This window comes from Giraffa tippelskirchi, chromosome X (genome assembly GCF_054371585.1).
Source record: "Giraffa tippelskirchi isolate mGirTip1 chromosome X, T2T-mGirTip1v1.2.pri, whole genome shotgun sequence".
In the NCBI taxonomy this organism is placed as follows: Eukaryota; Metazoa; Chordata; class Mammalia; order Artiodactyla; family Giraffidae; genus Giraffa; species Giraffa tippelskirchi.
The window spans coordinates 35,022,196-35,041,181 of NC_137289.1; the positions used below are offsets into that span (position 1 = coordinate 35,022,196).

The following is an 18,986-nucleotide window of genomic DNA, read 5'->3' on the forward strand; positions in this document are numbered from 1 at the left end:
TTCTCTGCTAAAGGCAAGAGTTCAGGAGAGACAGCCCTGTACTCTGCTTGTCCGTGTACCTCCCAACAATTTATTGAATTTAAGGCAAAACAAAAAGTGGCCTATTTAGAAGCCTGTGAGTTGATAATGAGTATGCACTATTCACTGGGTAACTGAAAGGGAGAGAGTATCAACATTCCTGTGCCCACTCGGTACCAGGCACACTGTCCAAAGGATGCCTCAAGTTCTGCCATAGCCAGGGCAGGTATGGGTCCTGGAGATGATTGATTCAGTGGACAGGGCATGAAAGGATGAGGTTCCAGGTGGCAAAGTCAGGGGGTACCTGTGGGACTTGCAGGTGATGCAGCCATTGACAGTAGAGTCCAGCCCGAGACTAAGGTTACAAGGAGCAGGGTTAGTGACTCTGAGAAATCCAGGATGTGATTCATTTAATAAGAGTGATAACAGCATTTACTAAGCCCTTTCTAGATGCCAGGCACCATGCCAAGTGCTTTCTCTACATTTTTTCACGTAAGACTTATAATAACCCTATGAAACAGGTTGAATCTTTGTCCCCACTTTACAGATGAGGAAATCCTGGACTCAAATCAGGTTAAGTAACTTGCCCACCTTCAGAGCTGCAATTTAAACCTGCGTCCGACTCCAAAGCTCTGTTCTTTCTACTTCATGCAGCCTTCCCTTGCCTGAGAAATGAAGAAAGATACTAAAGAGCAAGGGTACTGAACTTGGAATAGGATCCCATCTCCTACCTTCAACAAATCTAAAAAGATGCTAACACAAACAGTATAGAGGTGCCTCAAGAAATTAACAAAACTACCATATGATCCAGCAATCCCACTTCTGGATATGTATCTGAAGGAAAAGAAATCATTATCTCAAAGAGATAGCTGCAGCACTCCCAAGTTCACTGCACCATTATTCACAATAACCAAAACATGGAAACAACCTAGGTTCCCATCAAGAGAGGAATGGATTTTTTAACAACATGACATATATATATACACATACATATATATATATATGGAAAGGTTGTTCAGTCACAGAAAAGAAGGAATTCCGCTGCTTGAATAAATCTTGAAGGCATTATGCTAAGTGAAATAAGTCAGACAAATATTATACAGTATCACTTATATGGTAGAATCTAAAAAAAAGTAGAATGGTGGTTTCCAAGGGCAGGGGGATGAGGGAAAATGGGGGAGAAGTTAGTCAAAGGGTACAAACTTTCAGTTATAAGTTCTGAGGATCTAATGTACAGCATGGTGACTACACTGTATTATATACTTGAAATTTGCTGACAGTAGATCTTAGACATTCTCACACACACAAAAAAGGTAATCATGTGAGGTGATAGATGTATTAATTAACTTGATTGTGGTAATCACTTCCCAATGATACATATATATTAAATCATCACATTGTAGCTTTTAAATATATACTTTGATTTTTTTCAATTATATCTCAATAAGTCTGCTGGAAAAAAAGATCTGAACAAAGATATACTTTATTTCAAGTCAAATTTGGATTTATCGACCCATGAGATTAAATCAAGCTGATTATCCCTATCATGTCTACAGATATCCATGTAAAATGAGTTGAAACAAAAGAAAAAAACTCTTAGTTTGTGAACACAGAGATTTTTCTGATAGGAAAATTTGACCCCCTTGTCCCACATCTACCATGTTTCATGGACCCAATGAAAGAACACTGTGAATGCAGTTTCCAGCCCTAACAATCAGAGTGTGTGATCCATTTCTCAGAGAAAAATGAGAATAAAGTGAATAAAGCCCCATCGAAGAAGGCAAGACTTAGTGAAAAAAATTTCAAAGTCTTGCTTTTGGTGCCAACTATCTTCCCATACAGATTGCAAAAACAGTCCTCAAATTTCAATGTTTAACCTGTTGGATTAGCATCTATTAATCTCTCTGCATAGTAATTTCGTAAGTACCTACTCCAAGTAACTTTGAAAAAGAAAAAATCCTCCTTCAGCTTTCTAACGTAGTTGTCAAATTAATATGCTAAAGGATACAGCAAAATGAACCACTTATTTACACGTGCAGTATATGCACTCTAAAAATGAAACTTGCAGTTCTCCGTGTTTTAAAGGCCACATATTCATGTTACAGAAAACAAGGTTTCACTTTTCATAGAAAACTGAATCAACTAAGCATTCTAGATCTTTGGTCCTATTTCTTTACCAGCGGTAGCTGGAATGCAGAAAAAGGTAGAGTGGCTATTCTGAGTCCCACAGATCTTCCCCTGAAAGAAGATCTAGGCCTGTGAATCAGGCTTCATCTGTTTAAAAGGAAAAAGAGAAGGACTAAGGGCTCCCTCCCATCAGCCAGCTGCCTCTGATCTGAATTTGTTTCTCCAGCCCTCTCCCAGGCAGTAGAAGCCCAAACTGTCAGGGGAAGAGGAAGGCTGCAGCAGGAGTCAGGGGAAGAGGAAGGCTGCAGCAGGAGTCAGGGGAAGAGGAAGGCTGCAGCAGGAGTCAGGGGAAGAGGAAGGCTGCAGCAGGAGTCAGGGGAAGAGGAAGGCTGCAGTAGGACTCAGCCCAAAGAACCACACCCTACATTTCCCTTCCAGTAGGATTCAGTGTAACTGTTGGCATCAGAGACAATGAAAACCTTTGACTTTTGGGATAATCATGGTTTAATAGTAGCTCTGCCTGGCGGTCTATGTATAATTTTTAAAAATTAATTTGTATTGGAGTATAGTCACTTTACAATGCTGCGTTCATTTCTACTGTACAGCAAAGTGAATCAGCCATGTGTATACAATATATCCCCTTGCCTGGCAGTCTAGAACATAAAACGCTTATCTAACTTTCCTATTTGGCTTTATCATTTGATGATCAGACTTACGGGGTTACCCTAAATAAAGCTTCTATCATACACAAAAAGGGTCTTCCTCTCAGGTTTGGGCACTGCCTTCCCACCAGTTCGTGCACTGACTGGCCTGAACAGGTGCTTTCTCATAACACAAGAACACTGTGTTATAATCAACAGTACTTTATAAACATCCAAATCATAGCAAGCTCCCACTGTATACTTCTCTAAATTCTGTAGCAGCATTAAGTAAAAGGCAAAAGCATTTATATAATCTGGAGAGAAGCAAGCATATGTTTCAGTCTTCTCTTCCTATGTAGTGACAGGAAAACCGTCAGCCTAAATTTGGAACCTACTCAGTTTTCACCACGTAGGAGAAAAAAGTTTGCCTTTCAAAGTTCATATTCACTGATTCCCGAGGGCTCTTGAAATAACTTGCTGGTTATATTATTAGGGGTTTGGGGGTTGTTTCACTCCAAAATGACTTTGCAGTTTTAAGAAAACACTTTCAATATGTATTCTGTTTCTTTTTTTTTTTTTAATTTAAATTTACTTATTTATCTATTTTTAACTTTACAATATTGTATTGGTTTTGCCATACATTGACACGAATCCGCCATGGGTGTACATGTGTTCCCCTTCCTGAACCCCCCTCCCAGCTCCCAAACCTGTGAAATAGACAAGGAAAATACTGTTTCAAAGGTACACATGAAGAAACTGCGTCAGAGGCTTAAGATCAGCTGTCTATATCCAATGGTAGAATCTGGATTCAAATCCAGGTCTTCCAACTACTGATCCTTTTTCTGTTCTTAGTGTGCGTCCGTGCTCAGTCACTCCAGTCGTGTCCGACTCTTTACGACCCCATGGACTGTAGCCGGCCAGGATCCTCTGACCATGGGACTCTCCAGGCAAGAAAACTGGAGTGGGTTGCCATGTGCTTCTCCAGGGGATCTTCCCAACCCAGGTCTCCTGCATTGCGGATTCTTTACCCACTGAGCCACCTGGGAAGCCCCTCTGTTCCTAACAGTGTCTCCCAACTCAACTTACTCACGTAAAAAGTCTTCAAAGATTTTTGCCACAACTTCTGCACTACTATATACTTCATATTTTTCTTCAAATCTCTTTTCCATTGAAATGCATTTATTGAAACAGTAAACTTCGTATCAGTCCCCCAGAGGAAACTAAGTCAATATTTTCCTAATCCCTAGTACAATAAAATTTTAAATGTCAATCTCTGTACTGTGGTTTGGGACACAGTACACTCTTCCAGACTTGGGACACTAGGACCAAATCTAAATAGACTTCCATGTATAAACCCTCAAACTGTGAGGAAATGCACAATTCCACAAATTACGATAACTTTCTGATTTCTAACATAGGTGGAAATGACAGATTGAAAAAGGGAACTCATCAGTACAGATTCAGATACAATCTGCTTCTTGGTACAAAGGGAGGAAGGTACAAAGACATATCCTCATTGGGAATCACCAATAGCATCAAACACTGAAGACTTTATGCTTTAGTGGTGGTCCCTGTATACCTACTGTACAGTGTGACTGACCATTCATCATCTTAACTTATGTATCTATCAATGTAAAACCAAGTTTGCAATCTTAAAATAATATGTAAATATGTATATGCAAGTATATACTTAACCCTCCAACCACTCATGTATTTAAAAGGGCACAGGGACTTCCCTGGTGGTCCAGTGGCTAAGATACCACACTCCCAATGCAGGGGGCCCAGGTTCCATCCCTGGTCAGAGAACTAGATCCCACATGCCACAACTAAGACCTGGAGTAGCCAAATAAATAATAAATAAGTAAAAATAAAAGTGCACATTACTAGCAAGCTGGTTTATGCTATATCATTGGAAACCGTATCATTTCAATTTCATTTTTAAAAAGTAAAGTTGCAGGATATAAAATTAACACACAGAAATCCCTTGCATTCTTATACATCAATAATGAGAAAACAGAAAGAGAAATTAAGGAAACAATACCATTCACCATTGCAACAAAAAGAATAAAATACTTAGGAATATATCTACCTAAAGAAACAAAAGACTTATATATAGAAAACTAGAAAACACTGATGAAAGAAATCAAAGAGGACACAAACAGATGGAGAAATATACCCTGTTCATGGACTGGAAGAATTAATATAGTGAAAATGAGTATACTACCCAAAGCAATCTATAGATTCAATGCAATCCCTATCAAACTACCAATGGTATTTTTCACAGAACTAGAACAAATCATCTCACAATTTGTATGGAAATATAAGAAACCTCGAATAGCCAAAGCAATCTCGAGAAAGAAGAATGGAACTGGAGGAATCAACCTGCCTGACTTCAGGCTCTACTACAAAGCCACAGTCATCAAGACAGTATGGTACTGGCACAAAGATAGAAATATAGATCAATGGAACAAAATAGAAAGCCCAGAGATAAATCCACGCACCTATGGACACCTTATCTTCGACAAACGAGGCAAGAATATACAATGGAGAAAAGACAATCTCTTTAACAAGTGGTGCTGGGAAAACTGGTCAACCACTTGTAAAAGAATGAAACTAGAACACTTTCTAACACCGTACACAAAAATAAACTCAAAATGGATTAAAGATCTAAACGTAAGACCAGAAACTATAAAACTTCTAGAGGAAAACATAGGCAAAACACTCTCCGACATAAATCACAGCAGGATCCTCCATGACCCACCTCCCAGAATATTGGAAATAGAAGCAAAAATAAACAAATGGGACCTAATTAAAATTAAAAGCTTTTGCACAACAAAGGAAACTATAAGCAAGGTGAAAAGACAGCCTTCAGAATGGGAGAAAATAATAGCAAACGAAGCAACAGACAATTAATCTCAAAAATATACAAGCAACTCCTGCAGCTCAATTCCAGAAAAATAAACAACCCAATCAAAAAATGTGCCAAAGAACTAAACAGACATTTCTCCAAAGAAGACATACAGATGGCTAACAAACACATGAAAAGATGCTCAACATCACTCATTATTAGAGAAATGCAAATCAAAACCACAATGAGGTTCCATTTCACACCAGTCAGAATGGCTGCTATCCAAAAGTCTACAAGCAATAAATGCTGGAGAGGGTGTGGAGAAAAGGGAACCCTCTTACACTGTTGGTGGGAATGCAAACTAGTACAGCCACTATGGAGAACAGTGTGGACATTCCTTAGAAAACTGGGAATAGAACTGCCATATGACCCAGCAATCCCACTGCTGGGCATACACACCGAGGAAACCAGAATTGAAAGAGACGCGTGTACCCCAGTGTTCATCGCAGCACTGTTTACAATAGCCAGGACATGGAAGCAACCTAGATGCCCATCAGCAGACGAATGGATAAGGAAGCTGTGGTACATATACACAATGGAATATTACTCAGCCATTAAAAAAATACATTTGAATCGGTTCTACTGAGATGGATGAAACTGGAGCCCATTATACAGAGTGAAGTAAGCCAGAAAGAAAAACAACAATACAGTATACTAATGCATATATATGGAATTTGAAAGATGGTAACGATAACCCTATATGCGAGACAGAATAAGAGACACAGATGCATAGAACAATTTTATGGACTCTGAGGGAGAAGGTGAGGGTGGGACATTCTGAGAGAATAGCACTGAAATATGTATATTATCATATGTGAAACAGAACACCATTCCAGGTTCGATACATGAGACAAATGCTCAGGGCCGGGGCAATGGGATGACCCGGAGGGATGGGATGGGGAGGGGGGTGGGAGGGGGGTTCAGGATGGGGAACACATGTAAACCCATGGCTGATTCATGTCAATGTATGGCAAGGGCCACTACAATATTGTAAAGTAATTAGCCCCCAACTAAGATAAATAAATTTATTAAAAAAAAAAGTAATCATAATCATGTAATATTTCTCTGTCAACAGTGCAAAATCAGCCTGGGTTACTTCTGTTTAGATATTACACCAAAGGTCATTCATTCGCTGGTAAATTTTTGACTTTAGAAACTAGTTCTCCTTAAGAATGCTAAGAATGTCTCCTCTGCAAGTCTGCAGTGAACACTGCTTGACAGAATCCCTTCTGTATCACACTGGGAGAGAGAGCAGAGCAGGCAGAAGGCTTAGCAGTGGGGCATGGAGCCAATTCAAAATCTCCCCCTGCCACCTCCTTCTCCACATTAAGTTTTGGTGCCAGAAGGAGAATGGCAATGACTGGTTTAAGAAGGAGAATGATGGAGACCAAAAGTTAGAAGCTGATTTTCGCAGTATTGTGATCAGACTATGGTTTCAATGGCATCTGAACAGAATCATATTGAAAATAACAACCATCTTAGAAAAGAAGGAAGACTCAAACAGAGGGGGTTACTCTATGCATCTCTCCTTCCCACCCGTTGCCCACTTCCCTCCCTTGGGAATGATTCCAGACACCTCCTAAGGGATTTAGCTCCCCTTTTGTTTCAGACATTTGGAGCAAGGTTTGGAGGGCTTTCTCCACAGAGATCTCAAAATAACACTTTATGCTCAAAATGGCCCACTGGGGACATGCTGCTTCCAGCAATGCAGAAAAGAATGTGGGTTGGGGGGCAGAGCACTCTTATCAAGTCCCTGCTAAGGTCCAGGCCTTGTGCTAGCCCTGAGTGGCTCAACTGGTAAAGAATCTGCCTGCAATGCGGGAGATCTGTGTTCAATCCCTGGGTTGGGAAGATACCCTGGAGAAGGGAAAGCTACCCACTCTAGTATTCTGGCCTGGAGAATTCCATGGGCTGTATTGTGGGGTCGCAGAGTCGGACACAACTGAGCGACTTGCACTTTCACTTCACTTTGAGAAGCTCATGGTCTAGAGGGGGAGGTTGATAAAGCCAAGACGGTTAACTTGATCACAGAAACTGTTATAACTTGAAGCCCCATTTGGCTTCCACACGTGTCACACCCTTTGATATCACATTTTCTTCCAACAAAACGACTGCACAAGTGTTCTTGCACATTAAAGTGTGCGAGCCCATCTATTCATATGTACAGCAATCAGAAGAATTCTCCTGTATGGCTACACATGGTCTCGGATCATTTCATCTTCTACTTTTGTTGATAAATTCTGTAAGGTTGGAGACTAGGTATCTGTCAAGAGTGGTGGGACAGTAAGGAGCAGCAAAATTTGAGCTGCAACTAGCAGAAATGAGAAACGTCACCACTGTAGACTAGAGATTTCTAGAAGGGGACTCTACACAGCATGGCAACAAAGAAACCATAACTCTGAGGAATTTTTTATAAGGTTCATGTCAAGAGTATCTGGCTTTATTATGCCCTTGTCTTTTGTCAATCATATGATTACTTTTCACCAGCTCATTTCTTTCCCTCTTTCCAAATAGGAACTCAAGTACCAAAGGAGCTTTGATATAAACTGGATGATGCTAGTGGAGGGAAGGCCATCTTTTCAGTTAATACAACCGACTTGGCAAAATAGACATGAACATATTTTAATAAAGATTATTTTTCAGGACAGATCTTGGCACAAATACCCACTTACAAATCTCATTCAAGACACTGACCTTTCTTACAGCTAACAAACAGCTAAAGGGAAAATCATACTTTTCATGAGACCATGGGTCATGCTCATTCCTAATTTCCACCTTGGCTCTGTGACAGCCCAACCTCCAACCTCTCTCATCCACAGCCCTTAAGGTCTTTCCCAACTATTGTGGCATTTACTCACATAGAGCTGTAATTGCATTGTGGGTACTTTGCATATTAGCCTCCTTAGTGAGATTGTAAACATCTGGAGGAGAAAACAATGTCTTGTACATTAGCTATCCCTTACACTGAGCATTAATATACACCAAGTATTTTATATCTATTATCTCACTTAATTCCTGCAAAACCTCTGCACAGGAGGTTCTTTTATTATGCCCATTTTATAAATGAGGAAACTGAGACTCAGGCAGGTCCAATGCCACATATTAGCAGAGCTGGGATTCAAATCTGTATCTACTTGATGGACTCCAGAACCAGTACTCCTAACCATAATCCACACAAACAAACATAAAACATTTCCCCATCCTCGAACCTCCCATGTTTAATTCACTTGGACAGACTTGGCAATTTAGGATTTGCTGGCGCTGACTCAAACTACACTATCTTTTTTTTTTCTTTTTTTTACCAAAGTGAGATCTTGCCTTCTCATCGCCCTGATGATGCTGAGCATGACTGGCTTATGGAGTTTGTAATTGGATAAGGAGTTTTACATTTCTTAGTTGTTGCTTCCAATTTAGCATTTGCCATCAATGAGTAGGGATTAGCACCTTAGGTCTTTTACTTTGGGGACAGGAGTTGGCAGATTCAACTTCAAATGGGTAAGAATCAGATTACAAAAAAACAACAGTAAGATGTTGTCAAGGGACCGTGTCTAATTCACCTCCATATCCTCCACAGAACCTAGAAGAGAGTTGTGAGAACCACAAAGCCAGACAATAAAACAGAGACTGACCTTACACGTATGCTTTCCCAGCCCAAATGGCAGCACACAAGGAGAGAAGGACAGCTCATTGATCGCTAAGGCTTTCAGAATTCATTTTCAGATCTCAGTTTTAATTTGATTTTTGATTCTGAGAAATCGGCAAAATGAGGTTCTAAAGGCATTTAAATCTGAGGAAAAAGAAAACTCATTTTTTTTTTTCCTCTTTAGAGTTTTTGCCTAGGGAGGAATTCTTTTTAGATGCCAAATTACTTTTGTAAGTCTATTTGGCTATTTATACAAACTCAAGAACTATTTTTAAAAACCTACAAAGAATTTATATTATTTTTTTAAATCACAAAATAGACAAGTCTTGATATATCCTCTATGATTAATTCAGACTCGGTTAACAAGTGTTTTCATTACAGCCAACTCAAATATTATGCAAGTAATATAGATTATCTACAGATGAAAAAATAAAATTTTGATGAACTCTATACCCCAGAACTTGATTTTAACCGATAATTATAAGTTTACTCAATATGCTGGCTGACAGGTAGGAAAACTGATTTGAATCCAGTCACTCCCTTACTTTTTGTGTTCACTTTGTGCTAATTAGTATTTAAATGACTCAAAGATAGGACAAAAAGAGGTAAAAATGAAAAGAAAGACTTGAATAAATTGAGAGAATAGCAAAGTAGCCTTTTAAAACTAGAAGAACACTTTGTATTCTTTAGTAAACCATTATTGACAAAAAGAAAAATGCAACCTGGTTACACCTAATGGCTTTCTTTTGGCTTTCTTTCTAACCAACCAAAGAATTTAACAAGTTCACATAGACATACAAAATTATTGCAGATAATTCATTCATGCAAGAAGAAATTAGACTATGTGCCTATCAAATCATTTAAAACCCGCCTCAGATCTTGGTTCCCACTCCAGTAATAAATGACATAAAAGAAATCTTGTTGACTTTTTCCTGAATTTGACAAACAGAACCATAACATACCTTGCATTCTTAAGCAGAACAAAATGTAAAATGCACTGATGTTTGACAGGTATACGGATTGAGCCATCTAGATTACTTACATTCTATGAAAACAGAAAAACCCAAAGGTCCTGTTTGTGTCATCTGAACACAACAGGACAAGTCTATTTCATTAAAAAAGCTCTGTAATCTATAAATCAGCAACTCATCATTTTCCATACTGGATCCAACCATTGGTCTACCCATTCCATTAATTTGCTTCTGACAATGGAGTAAAGAAAACTGATGGGCCCCATTTTGAAAACCATCTTTAAAGGAGCAGAGACACACCTTTCTACAAATATTTTCATTTTCCATAATCAGTCATCTTGGATCTATCCATTAATTGAAATTCTCTCTGCCTTTTTTTTTCTCTTTTTGTGGGGAGGGGGAATTGGGGGGTGGACTTCGCTGGTGGCTCAGACAGTAACGAATCTACCTGCAATTCAGGAGACTTGGGTTCAGTCCCTGGGTTGGAAAGATCCCCTGGAGAAGGAAATGGAAACCCACTCCAACATTTTTGCCTGGAGAATCCCTTGGAGAGAGGAGCCTGGGGGGCTACAGTCCACGGGGTCACAACGAGTTGGCATGATTAAGCGACTAACACTTTCACACTTTTTCTCTCACACTTTCTGCCTTTTTTGAATATTTTCAGTTTATACCACTTTATAATACATTCTAAAGCTATGTAAAATAAAGTGAGAGCTCCTTTGATTTTTCTTAAGTTTACCTCTTTAAAAAAAATCAGGAGATGCCCTACTTCTTGGTATATATAATTATTTCAGTGTACGGTGACCTGAGCCATGTTTATCCTATCTACCCACTTGTGATTAAAGAAGCAGAACTTCTTCCAGTAGGTTCTGCCTTTTGGTGACGTGAGGCAGGAGTCTATACATCATGCTGCTTATCATGCCCCGTATGTTACTGTCCTTCCTACATCCTGGGCGGACTGTTCGCAGTGTTCAGTCTACAGGCACTCCCATGCTGCTTTAGCAGAGCATAATCAAGCTCAGAGCCTACTCTCAGGTTAGTAAGTTTCAATGACCTCTCCAGCTCTTATCCGTCCAGAAAGTCATCTCTCACTTTCTTGTCCACATTTTGCAGGCTCATGGGGTCTCACTGGGGCACAGCTCCTGGGAGCTTGGCGACTGCAACCCTTAGGAAAGGCTGTTAAATCAGACCAGCATCCTTCGGGTAACTATCCCTTGGCTACTCAGCGTTTTTACACATCTTCCTCTAAGCAAACAAACAAACAAAAAATGCCTATCTGTAATCTTTGTTTCTTTCTTTAAGCCAATTCCCTCCTAACCAGTTTCACTTCCTTATACCTAAAAAAAACCCTCCACTATTTAGGAAGAGGAGTTCCCAGTACAGCAACCATGGCGCCCCTCACTAGAATGGTTAGGTGTCAGTGTGTGAGGAGCCCACACTTCAGCCAGAATCCACTGATAGGCCTGGTATAAGAGTGAGGCTTGCTGCCCTGTCACTCCCTGAGGGCTCTTCTGGAGCTCTTACAGAAACACAAAACACACAGCTTAGTTCTGACAGTCACTGAGCACCCACCCTGTGCCAGGCAGTGGGCTACAGAGCTGAGAAAACAAAGACGGGCAAGATGTGGGTGCAGCCCTTCAGGAACTCATGAGCTTGAGAGGGGAGACAGACCTCCTCAACAGAGAGTTAAAATACGATGGGATAAGGGGATACAGAGAATGCTGTGGGAATGCAGATTAATTCCATGGGTGAAGGAGGCTCAGAGAGGAGGTCACATGTGTGCTGAGCCTTGAAGGACTGAATAAAACTGCCCATGGCAGGCAAGGTGGAGAAAGGCATGGCAGGCAAACACGAGAGCAGAAGTAATAGAAGAGGATGAGAATTCATGTGTTCAAGGGACCTGGGGACACAGAATAAGGAGAAATGGTCGCGATGAACTGGAAAGGCATGATTACGGAGGACCACAGATGCCAAGGCCATGAGATTGGACTGCTTCCTAGTATAGGCGAAGGGGAGCCAGCAGAGGTTTCTAAGCAGGGGAATGACATGAACAGATGTTTTACTCATATTTATGCACGGAAAGCCAGGAGGTCAGCGCTAATGGAAATTAATCCATAAAATGACAGCATAGGCTGAAAATTTGCCCCATTGTCTACATTTTCCAGGAGCAATACACGGAATTATGGAAAACTACTCATTAGAGCTGCATACAAAACTACTGAGGAAAATAAAGTGAGGGTTCCGTTTCTGTGAGGAGCTTTTCTTTCACAGAGAAAGAAATGCTTGCTTACATCTTCCTTGTGTGACAGAGATTAATTTGCCTGAACATTTTATTTTGAAAAGATCAACTGCCAATTTGCACTTCATGTGTTTCCCACACCTTTTCAATGGCTAATTTGATTCGAAATGGTTAAATTTTCAGCGAAACGTAAGGTGGATCACAATATTCCTTTGTTTAAACCCCTTTAAGGGGTCAACACAGCCTGCAGAGTTGGTGATTTGCAAAGCAGAGAAAAATGTTGGGTAAACAATGGGAAGGACTGAATAAAAGTGTCCTACATTTTCCTTGAGAAATACAGAATATATTAATATAATTAGCAATAAGTTTTCTTAATTAAAAAAAAAAAAAACCATAGCCTGCAGAAAAAGGCTTGCTCTGGTTAGTAAGGCTTATAAGATCTGGCCTCCACTCCCAGCCTCTGACCCCACCCTCTAATCCACACCCCCCACCCCCCACCCCCCCTACCCTGTGGGCAGAGCTCCTAAGGGCCGTGTTATCCACCTTTGCTGCTCCTCTGCCAGTTCTGCTCCTCTGCCAGTTCTCACAACCCCACTGCAAGACTTCATGAAGCTGCCCATCTTTCTAGCTACAAATGGCCACTCCCTCCTACCCAGTGCTACCCACCTCCTTAAACCCAGAGGTAGTACCTGTACCTCCTTCCCCATCTTAGTCCCATGATGAAGTGCTATGGTACCTATTTCCTTTTCCACCTCTCCCCTCACTAGAATGAAACCTCTGTGATTCGAGGGTCTTTGTCTTATTCTTGGCTCTATCCCCATCACCCTCAAATTATTATCTTAAATGACTGAACGAGCAAAGTATGAAACCACTGTGATTATCTTTCTAATCTCAACATTAAGATTTTCTGGACTTCCCTGGTGGTCCAGAGGATAAGAGTCCACCTGCTAATAATGCAGGGAACATGGGTTTGATCCCTGGCCCAGGTAGATTCCGCATGTGGGGCAACTAAACCCGTGCGTGCCACAACAACTAAGTCCAGGTGCCCTAGAGCCCATGCTCCACCACAAGGGAAGCCAGCACAATGAGGAGCCTGTGCGCCACAACTAGGGAAAGCCCATACGCAGCAGCCAAGACTCAGTGCAACCGAAAAGAAAATAAAAAGATTTTTTGCCTCTTCCCATCTTTCAAGAAGATCACAATCTACAAAATGCTCACTGAAATACACACATTTGAGTAGCTGTCCAAAGCAGCCAGACTACTGAACACTTTAATAACATGAATCACCACTCATTCTTTTTTTTTTTATATAAATTTATTTATTTTAGTTGGGGGCTAATTACTTTACAATATTGTAATAGTTTTTGCCATACATTGACATGAATCAGCCATGGGTTTACATGTGTTCCCCTTCCTGGACCCCCCACCCACCTCCCTCCCCATCCCATCCCTCTGGGTCATCCCATTGCCCCGGCCCTGAGCCCTTGTCTCATGCATCGAACATGGAATGGTGTTCTGTTTCACATATGATAATATACATGTTTCAATGCTATTCTCCCAGAATGTCCCACCCTCACCTTCTCCCTCAGAGTCCATAAAATTGTTCTATGCATCTGTGTCTCTTATTCTGTCTCGCATATAGGGTTATCGTTACCATCTTTCAAATTCCATATATATGCATTAGTATACTGTATTGTTGTTTTTCTTTCTGGCTTACTTCACTCTGTATAATGGGCTCCAGTTTCATCCATCTCAGTAGAACCGATTCAAATGTATTTTTTTAATGGCTGAGTAATATTCCATTGTGTATATGTACCACAGCTTCCTTATCCATTCGTCTGCTGATGGACATCTAGGTTGCTTCCATGTCCTGGCTATTGTAAACAGTGCTGCGATGAACACTGGGGTACACGCATCTCTTTCAATTCTGGTTTCCTCGGTGTGTATGCCCAGCAGTGGGATTGCTGGGTCATGTGGCAGTTCTATTCCCAGTTTTTTAAGGAATCTCCACACCGCTCTCCATAGTGGCTGTACTAGTTTGCATTCCCACCAACAGTGTAAGAGGGTTCCCTTTTCTCCACACCCTCTCCAGCATTTATTGCTTGTAGACTTTTGGATAGCAGCCATTCTGACTGGTGTGAAATGATACCTCATTGTGGTTTTGATTTGCATTTCTCTAATAATGAGTGATGTTGAGCATCTTTTCATGTGTTTGTTAGCCATCTGTATGTCTTCTTTGGAGAAATGTCTGTTTAGTTCTTTGGCACATTTTTTGATTGGGTCGTTTATTTTTCTGGAATTCAGCTGCAGAAGTTGCTTGTATATTTTTGAGATTAATTGTTTGTCTGTTGCTTCATTTGCTATTATTTTCTCCCATTCTGAAGGCTGTCTTTTCACCTTGCTTATAGTTTCCTTTGTTGTGCAAAAGCTTTTAATTTTAATTAGGTCCCATTTGTTTATTTTTGCTTTTATTTCCAATATTCTGGGAGGTGGGTCATGGAGGATCCTGCTGTGATTTATGTTGGAGAGTGTTTTGCCTATGTTTTCCTCTAGGAGTTTTATAGTTTCTGGTCTTACGTTTAGATCTTTAATCCATTTTGAGTTTATTTTTGTGTACGGTGTTAGAAAGTGTTCTAGTTTCATTCTTTTACAAGTGGTTGACCAGTTTTCCCAGCACCACTTGTTAAAGAGATTGTCTTTTCTCCATTGTATATTCTTGCCTCGTTTGTCGAAGATAAGGTGTCCATAGGTGCGTGGATTTATCTCTGGGCTTTCTATTTTGTTCCATTGATCTATATTTCTATCTTTGTGCCAGTACCATACTGTCTTGATGACTGTGGCTTTGTAGTAGAGCCTGAAGTCAGGCAGGTTGATTCCTCCAGTTCCATTCTTCTTTCTCGAGATTGCTTTGGCTATTCGAGGTTTCTTATATTTCCATACAAATTGTGAGATGATTTGTTCTAGTTCTGTGAAAAATACCATTGGTAGTTTGATAGGGATTGCATTGAATCTATAGATTGCTTTGGGTAGTATACTCATTTTCACTATATTAATTCTTCCAATCCATGAACACGGTATATATAGATTCAATGCAATCCCTATCAAGCATCACAACATCATATATGAAGCTTTCATAGAATCAGGCACACCTGCATGAAGAAATGTAAAGTGTCAGGGGGTAGAAAATCATGTTGGTTGGGCATGTGAATTAGACTTGAGAGAAAGTTGATGACTCCAGCAAAACTCTTTTTGTGCTGGTAACAGTTCTGCCATTGCCAAACTTCCTCCTGAGCAACCTCTCTCTCTCCCCATCCCTCCCCTCCCTTCAGCTCACATTTTCTCGGTGTGCTGAAGGTGCCTACAGGTACATTTTCTGGCTTTCTTCCCTAAAAGTAACCCAAAGCGGAATTCATCGCACATGCAAAGAAGCACTAGCAGAAGCACTCCCAAAGCCCTTATCCAAGCACCCCCATTTTGCGATGCTCATCTGATGCAATGACACTGCGAGACCCCAGACTCAGCACAACCCTCCCTCTACAAGCTTCTACCTATAACATGTGGCTGGACCACTGTCATAATGATCGAACTCTCTTTCCTAGAAAAGAATCTCCCCATGTTGTCCCCAGGACCATCTCCAACTAGGCTAACATCCCCCCTTGCCCAGTCTCTCCATATGACAGCGCATTGCTGTCCTGTGTTCATTTTCATTTCAACCTGGACCCCTTGGTCAATAGCCCTCTCACGAGTCCCTTGTCATTCGGAACCACGTCCATGGCCACTCCTCAGCACTACATCAAACCCCTCCTTGCTCGTCTTTGCTGCCGCAGGAGAAAATCCTGACTAGGTGCTCAGGGCCTTCATTTACGGGGATAACAAATCCTTGGCTCAGCTGGGCTCTCAGTCCCACCCTCAAGGACTTTACTTACTCCTTGTTAGCTCCCCGCGACCTAAAGAACAGGACACTTGAGGTTCCACAAATGGAAAATCCCCTCTCTCTTACAATAGCATCCTGCTTGATTTGCATAGCTTGATACAAGGGCTGCTCTAATGAATCTGCGGTCCCCACTGGCACTGACAAAATTCATATAATCCTGTATCCTTCCATATTGATTTAGCAGTCAACTCCTTTCTGGGTGCCACTTTCTCCACTCCTAATTTGGTCCTAATCTGGAGTCTCTAAATGATCCTTGGATGGGCTACATGGGATCTGTGAAAGTCTGAAATTATACGAAAAATGTATGAACACCTTTATAGGAAAAGGACCCAGAGCTTTCCTGTACCTCAAAGAAGTGTGTGATCCAAGAAAGGCTAAGATCTATTGCCTTACTAACTGCATATAAACAGGTCGCATTTTTTTTACATAAGATTTATTGATTTTGTGTAATTATAAAGCAATACATGAGACTTCCCTAGTGGTCAGTGGTGAAAAACCTGCCTGCCAATGCAGGGAACACAGGTTTAATCCCTGGTGGGAGAAGATTCCACATACCATGGGGCAACTAAGCCCATGCACCACAACTACTGAGCCGGAGCTCTAGAGCCCACGAGCTGCAACTACTGAAGCCCACACACCCTAGAGTCCATGTTCTGCAATGAGAAGCCACCACAATGAGAAGCCTGCACACTGCAACTAGAGAGTAGCCCCTACTCTGTGACTAGAGGCAAGGGCATGCAGTGATGAAGAACCAGCAGAGCCAAAAATAAATACTAATTTAAAAAAAAATTTTAATTAAAGCAATATATATTCATTGAAGGATCTTTAATCTAAAAATGAAAGAAGGAAATAAAAGTTGCTTAGAATTCCATCATTCAAAGAGGACTGCTATGAGTGACCATTTTGATGTTCCTCCATCTCTTTTCTCTTTTTTCTCCTTTTAAACTGGATTCATACTATTGATTTCTGATAGTTACAGTGTTCCAAATAACATGAAAATCTTCAGAGTGCAAGGAATTTGGGACCAGTGTTCAAAAACTCCTTTGATTTCCAAGTGCATCCACCAACAAATATTTCTTGAGCACTGCTATGTGTGTGACATACCACTCCAAAAGTCAAGAAGTAAATAAAGCCTTATCCAAGTTTTCACACAAGGTGTTTAAAAATTCTAGGGATTTCAACAGTCTGTGTAAAGCTCCAGCCTAAGAAAAAGAACATTTTAGTTTAAAATGACTGGACCTATATCAACCAGAAAAAAGGGAGACAGGTGGCAACAGTGAGTTAATTATAGACTTGGAAGAATGCAATTAAAACTACTAGAAGTCAGGATTTTTTAAAAAATGGTTTTCCTTTACTATCAAAACAATTTTCCTTTATCACCTAATGATAAAAAAAAAAACAGGTGATTAAAAAAACACATGAGATGGGACTATAGAGTAAAGGCCCAGGTTATCTCATATGACTCATAAACTCATTCTGAAGAAAATTCCCTGTGTTTTGAGCAATGACATTAGGAAATAATTGTGTGGCTTTCTATGGTGACTGTTCAAAGGACAGCACTTTGCTTATGGAATTCTGCTGTGTTTAAAGAGGATGATGAGTGTAATTACTTCACTGCCACTGCTTACATATTTCACAATCAAGATAATTCTGGAAAAACAGGATTATTGCTTCTTTGCTTTAAATACATATAGGCAAAGGACAAGCCAACTGAAAGACTTCTTATCTCAAGTCCACTCCCTCCAATATAATTTTCAACTCACATTTAAGTATTATTCCATTTTCGAGCAGGAAAGCAAGTAAGTCTCTTTGCACAATTCAAGGCTGAACCCAGTGAAATGCTCTACAGCTTTCTCTCTCAGTCACCCCATCCTGTGCTAAACCACTGAGCCTTTTCCTCATTCCTCTAACCATTGGAAGTCTCTCTGAGGGAGTGATCCAGGCCTGACCCCATCAGAGTTTGCCAGAACATACTGGAATTGACTGGAGAAGGCACAGCCTCTGGTTACGGCAAAGGTTCAGCCTTGCTTTCTTGTCAACACCACAACGCAACTGCAGCTTCTTGCAGGCTCTACGTGAGGTAGTCATGCGGCAAGCAAGCAAAGGTAGCCCCACTGCAATGCCTCAGCGTCTTTTTCTTCTTCAGGGCCACAGCCCCTTTCAGAAGGCCCTAGGGCAGCCAGTGGACAGGATGGTTGAGAGTGGAGGATGCAAGAGTTAAGAGCCCTTTTTAGGTCACCACAGATCACTGAGCAGTGATAAAGAACCCAACTGCCAATGCAAGAGACATAAGAGACACAGGTTCGATCCCTGGGTCAGGAAGACCCCCTGGAGGACGGCATGGCAACCCACTCCAGTATGCTTGCCTGGAGAATCCCATGGACAGAGGAGCCTGGTGGGCTATACTCCACAGGGTCATAAAGAGTCGGACACGACTGAAGCAACTTAGCTAGCTAGTGAAAGTCGCTCAGTCGTGTCCGACTCTTTGCAACCCCATGGACTGTA

At 40.9% G+C, this 18,986-nt stretch overlaps 1 protein-coding gene across 2 annotated transcripts in view; it reads right to left on the reverse strand.

Moving 5' to 3' along the window:
- Positions 1-18,986, reverse strand: part of LOC145536040 (dedicator of cytokinesis protein 11) — a 201,815-nt gene that overhangs the window by 150,146 nt on the left and 32,683 nt on the right. The window lies entirely within an intron of this gene.